Source organism: Arachis ipaensis, chromosome B3 (assembly GCF_059453495.1).
Source record: "Arachis ipaensis isolate K30076 ecotype BB chromosome B3, ASM5945349v1, whole genome shotgun sequence".
In the NCBI taxonomy this organism is placed as follows: Eukaryota; Viridiplantae; Streptophyta; class Magnoliopsida; order Fabales; family Fabaceae; genus Arachis; species Arachis ipaensis.
In genome coordinates this window covers 50,876,711-50,882,986 of record NC_142438.1, presented here as the reverse complement: position 1 = coordinate 50,882,986, position 6,276 = coordinate 50,876,711, and the positions used below count along the sequence as shown (strand labels likewise).

At 36.0% G+C, this 6,276-nt stretch overlaps 1 non-coding gene across 1 annotated transcript; it reads left to right on the top strand.

The window, feature by feature from the left end:
- The first annotated feature begins 1,507 nt into the window (after positions 1-1,507).
- Positions 1,508-1,616, top strand: LOC148570613 (small nucleolar RNA R71). Its single transcript, XR_015880483.1, has one exon. It is a non-coding gene; the product is annotated as a small nucleolar RNA R71 (small nucleolar RNA).
- The last annotated feature ends 4,660 nt before the right edge of the window (positions 1,617-6,276 follow it).

Sequence of the window (6,276 nt, the reverse complement as noted above, 5' to 3'; positions counted from 1 at the left end):
TGCAGAGAGAGATCCTTGAGTTGTAAACACAAGGTTGTCCTCATTCAATTGAAGGATCAATTCTCCTCTGTCCACATCCATCACAGCTCTTGCTGTGGCCAGGAAAGGTCTTCCTAAGATGATGGATTCATCCTCTTCCTTTCCAGTATCCAGGACTATGAAATCAGCAGGGATGTAAAGGCCTTCAACCTTTACTAACATATCCTCTACTTGTCCATAAGCCTATTTTCTTGAATTGTCTGCCATCTCTAATGAGATTTTAGCAGCTTGCACCTCATAGATTCCCAATTTCTCCATTACAGAGAGGGGCATGAGGTTTATCCCTGAACCAAGGTCACACAGAGCCTTAAAGATCATGGTGCCTATAGTACAAGGTATAATGAACTTTCCAGGATCCTGGGGCTCTTCTGAGGCAATGTCAGTTGATCCAGATCACTTAGTTCATTGGTGAACAAGGGAGGTTCATCTTCCCAAGTTTCAATGCCAAATAATTTGACATTCAGCTTCATGATTGCACCAAAGAACTTGGCAGCTTGCTCTTCAGTAACATCCTCATTCTCTTCAGAAGAGGAATAATCATCAGAGCTCATGAAGGGCATAAGGAGGTTCAATGGAATCTCTATGGTCTCTAGATGAGTCTCAGATTCCTTTGGTTCCTCAGAGGAAAACTCCTTATTGATCACTGGACGTCCCAGGAGGTCTTCCTCCTTGGGATTCACGTCCTCCTCTCCCTCATTGGGTTCGGCCATTTTGGTTATGTCAATGGCCTTGCACTCTCCTTTTGGATTCTCTTCTGTATTGCTTGGGAGAGTACTAGGAGGGATTTCAGTGATCCTTTTACTCAGCTGGCCCACCTGTGCTTCCAAATTTCTAATGGAAGACTTTGTTTCATTCATGAAACTTACAGTGGCCTTAGATAGATCAGAGACTAAGTTTGCTAAATTAGAGGTATTTTGTTCAGAGTTCTCTGTCTGTTGCTGAGTGGATGATGGAAAAGGTTTACCATTGTTAAACCTATTTCTTCCACCATTATTAAAGCCTTGTTGAGGCTTTTGATCCTTCCATGAGAAATTTGAATGATTTCTCCATGTTGAGTTATAGGTGTTTCTATAAGGTTCACCTAAATAATTTACCTCTGCTATTGCATGGTTCCCAGGATCATAAGCTTCTTCTTCAGAAGATGCCTCATGAGTACTGTTGGATGCAGCTTGCATTCCATTCAGACTCTGAGAAATCATATTGACTTGCTGAGTCAATATTTTATTCTGAGCCAATATGGCATTCAGAGTATCAATTTCAAGAACTCCCTTCTTCATAGGCGTCCCATTACTCACAGGATTCCTCTCAGAAGTGTACATGAACTGGTTATTAGCAACCATGTCAATGAGTTCTTGAGCTTCTGCAGGCGTTTTCTTTAGGTGTATGGATCCACCTGCAGAAGTATCCAATGACATTTTAGCTAAGTCAGACAGACCATCATAGAAGATATCCAGGATGGTCCATTCTGAAAGCATGTCAGTAGGACACTTTTTGGTCAGTCCTTTGTATCTCTCCCAAGCTTCATAGAGGGATTCACCTTCTTTCTGTCTGAAGGTCTGAACGTCCACTCTAATTTTACTAAGCTTTTGAGGAGGAAAGAACTTGGCTAAGAAAGCCTTGACCAGCTTATCCCATGAGTTCAGGCTATCCTTAGGTTGGGAATCCAACCAGAGTCTAGCTCTGTCTCTTACAGCAAAAGGGAAAAGCATGAACCTATAGACTTCAGGATCTACTCCATTAGTCTTTACAGTATCACATATCTGCAAGAATTCAGTTAAGAACTGAAAAGGATCTTCAAATGGAAGTCCATGAAACTTGCAGTTCTGCTGCATCAGAGAAACTAATTGAGGTTTCAGCTCAAAGTTGTTTGCTCCAAAGGCAGGAATGGAGATGCTTCTTCCATGTAAATTGGAATTTGGTGCAGTAAAGTCACCAAGCATTCTCCTTGCATTGTTGTTGGGTTCGGCTGCCATCTCCTTTACTTGTTCGAAATTTTCAATCAAGTTGTCTCTGGATTGTTGTAATTTAGCTTCTCTTAATTTCCTCTTCAGAGTCCTTTCAGGTTCTGGATCAGCTTCAACAAGAATGCCCTTTTCTCTGTCCCTGCTCATAAGAAAGAGGAGAGAAAAAGAAAAGAAGAGGAATCCTCTATGTCACAGTAAAGAGGTCCCTTATTGTTAGTAGAAGAAAAGAAGAAGAGAAAAATCTGAACTCAGAAAGAGAGAGAGAGAGCGTTCGGATTTTTTTTTGATGGGTGAGGAAGAGATGTTAGTAGATGAATAAATAAGAAGAAGGAGATGAGAGGGAGAGAGAATTTTCGAAAAATATTTTTGAAAAAGAGTTAGTGATTTTCGAAAATAATTTTTGAAAAAGGTTAGTGGTTTTTTTTTTTGAAAATTAAAATAAAAAATAAAAAAATTAGTTAATTAAAAAAAAGAAATTTTTGAAAAAGGGGGAAGATATTTTCGAAAATTAGAGAGAGAGAGAGTTAGTTAGGTAGTTTTGAAAAAGATAAGAAACAAACAAAAAGTTAGTTAGTTAGTTGAAACAAATTTTGAAAAGATAAGAAGTTAGGAAGTTAGAAAAGATATTTTGAAATCAAATTTTTGAAAAAGATATGATAAGAAGATATTTTGAAAAGATATGATTGAAATTAGTTTTTGAAAAAGATTTGATTTTTAAAATCTCAATTAATGACTTGGTTCACAAGAAATCACAAGATATGATTCTAGAACTTAAAGTTTGAATCTTTCTTAACAAGTAAGTAACAAACTTGAAATTTTTGAATCAAAACATTAATTGATTATGTTATTTTTGAAAATTTGATATAAAAATAAGAAAAATATTTTTGAAAAATATTTTTGGAATTTTCGAAAATAACTAAGAAAAATGAAAAAGATTTGATTTTTGAAAAAGATAAGATTTTCAAATTGAAAATTTGATTTGACTCATAAGAAACAACTTGATTTTAAAAATTTTTGAAAAAGTCAACTCAAATTTTTGAATTTGATGAGAGAAAAAGGGAAAGATATTTTTTTGAATTTTTTTATTTTTATTTTTGAATTTTTATGATGAGGGAGAAAAACATGAAAATTATGCAATGCATGAGAATTTTAGATCAAAACATGTGATGCATGCAAGAATGCTATGAATGTCAAGATGAACACCAAGAACACTATGAAGATCATGATGAACATCAAGAACATATTTTTGAAAAATTTTTTATGCAAAGAAAACATGCAAGACACCAAACTTAGAATTCTTTAATGCTTAGACACTAAGAATTCAAGAATGCATATGAAAAACAACATTCAACACAAAACAAAAAATCATCAAGATCAAACAAGAAGACTCACCAAGAACAACTTGAAGATCATGAAGAACACTATGAATGCATGAAATTTTCAAAAAATGCAAGATGCATATGCAAGTGACACCAAACTTATAACATGACTCAAGACTCAAACAAGAACAAAAAATATTTTTTATTTTTATTTTTTTTTTTTTGATTTTATGATTTTTTTTTTGGATTTTTATTTTATATTTTTCGAAAATTATTTAGAAAAGAGAAAAATAAGGATTCAAAATTTTTAATATGAATTCCAGGAATCTTATGCTCTAAAGCTCCAATCAAAGGGTCAGGCATGGTTTAATAGCCAGCCAAGCTTTAGTATGTAACTCAGACATGACACGTCTAACATGCCCTACAGTCGTATTAGACATGGCTTTACAGCCAGCCATGCTTCATGAAACACTAGAATTCATTCTTAAAAATTCTGAAGAAAAATTATATTTTTGAAAACATTTTTATTAAAAAAAAATTTTTTTTTCGAAAACAAAGGAGAAAATTTTGAAAGATTTTTAAAAAAAATTTTTTTGAAAACAAAACAAAAAGAAAATTACCTAATCTGAGCAACAAGATGAACCGTCAGTTGTCCAAACTCGAACAATCCCCGGCAACGGCGCCAAAAACTTACTATGCGAAATTGCTACTCGGGTTGTGAATTGTTGTTCGAAATTGATTCCCTGGCAATGGCACCAAAAACGGATGCACAGGACCATGGTCTAAACATATCTTCACAACTTCGCATAACTAACCAGCAAGTGCACTGGGTCGTCCAAGTAATACCTTACGTGAGTAAGGGTCGAATCCCATGGAGATTGTTGGTTGATGGGATATTTTCGTGGAAGAAACGAATTTCTCCAAAACACCCAGATCTAACCGGCAAGTGCACCGGGTCGCATCAAGTAATAATAACTCACGGGAGTGAGGTCGATCCCACAGGGATTGAAGGATTGAGCAATTTTAGTTTAGTGGTTGATTTAGTCAAGCGAATCAAGATTTGGTTGAGTGATTTGTGATTTGCAAAATGTAAATTGCTTGGAAAGTAAAGGGAATGGGTAATTGGCATGAAAGTAAAGAGAACTGAAAATTATAGTGCTGAATCTTAAAGAACAAGAAATTAAATGGCAGAAACTTAGAACGCAAGAAATGTAAATTGCAAAATCTTAAAGTGCAAGAAATGTAAATGGCTTGAATTGTAAAAGGAATTGGGAATTGGATTTGCAGAATTTAAACAAGGAAAAGTAAATTGCAACAAACAGAGAAGTAAAGGATGAATGGAATTTGAACCGGATCTTAAAACAGAATTTTAAATGAGCATGAAAACCGTAAACAGGGAATGGGAAGTGGGAAATCCAGATCTCAGGACCCAAGAGACTAGAAAACCAAGTCTAGATCTCAATCCCTTCCTAGATCCAACAAGAACAATTGCAAAGGAAATTTAAATTTCAAAGAAAGTAGATGAAAAGCAATTAATCGAAACCGAATTCAATTGTGCAGTAAAATAAAGCAGAGAGGTCTCAGGATGAGATTGAAACAGAATTTCTTCAATTCTCCAACCCAAGATCCAAGACAAGTGTAATTGAAATTCAAAACAAGAAAACTAAGAGGAAGGGAATTCAATTCTCCTTCCCCGAGACTTAGAAATTAAAATTCACTCAACACCCAAAAGCTTTCCAAAAACTCTCTATGAAAACTCCAAAGAAAAGCTCTCCTAAAACTTAAATTCTAATCTATTTATACACTTTCTTCAAATGGTCTTCAAGCCTTCAATTGGGCCTTTGCTCTTGGTGGAATTGGGTTGAGAGAGGCCTTGGTTGATTGCTCTTGGAGTTTGGAAAAGAACCGAATTGAACCGGGTTGGAATCATGAAAGCTTGAGTGAAAGTTGGAGTAAAAGTTAGGGTCTAACTTTTGCTCCAACTTTTCACATCAGCACCCTTGTTTTGCTGATACCAACGTTGGGGCAAAAGTTAGGGGTCTAACTTTTGCTCCAACGTTGGCCTCCCCTTAGTTCTTCATGGCGCCAACGTTAGCCAGAAAGTTAGGGGCTAACGTTGGCGCAAACTTTTGCTAGCCCAGGGAGTTTTTCAAGTGCCAACGTTAGCCAGAAAGTTAAGGGCTAACGTTGGCGCAAACTTTTGGTGCATCCAGGGAGTGTTTTTCATGCCAAAAGTTAGCCAAAAAGTTAGGGGCTAACTTTTGCTCCAACTTTTGCCCAAAAGTTAGCCAAAAAGTTAGGGGCTAACTTTTGCTCCAGCTTTTGCTTCCTGGTTCATAATTTATCCAAGACTCAAGTCATTCCTCCTAGCCATTCCTTCTTGCATCAACCTTTCTCCAAGCTTTCTTCACCTATCATTAATCAACCAAACACATCAAAGCTATGCTCAAAATCATGAGATAGTCATTCTTTCATAATATGTGACATTTATAGCATAAAACCTCATGAAATAGCATGAATTCATACATGGTTGATTAAATCAAAGGAACCATGAAAATCTACCCAATTGACTTGCTTTTGGCTCAAGAAAGTGCATAATTCAATTGAAAACAAAAGAAAAAGGCTAGTGAAACTAGGCTAAGATGACTTGTCATCACAACACCAAACTTAAAGCTTGCTTGTCCCCAAGCAAGAAATGAATTATGCTCAATAGTTCTTTCATTTAAGATGGATTGAAGAACAACTTGTCAGGTCCTGTGAGTGAAGTGATCAAGTGTCAGTGGGGTGAACTCTAAATCATATGCTCATGCAAGGGCTTCAGTGCTCACTAGTCCTCACATATTGGGAGTCTTAGGTCTTAGGATTTTCATCCAAATGATATCATGGAGATCTCTTTATATGTAGTCACCTTGAAGGAGCTTATAGTTTCTTTGCTTTGGCCTTGACTCTAAGTG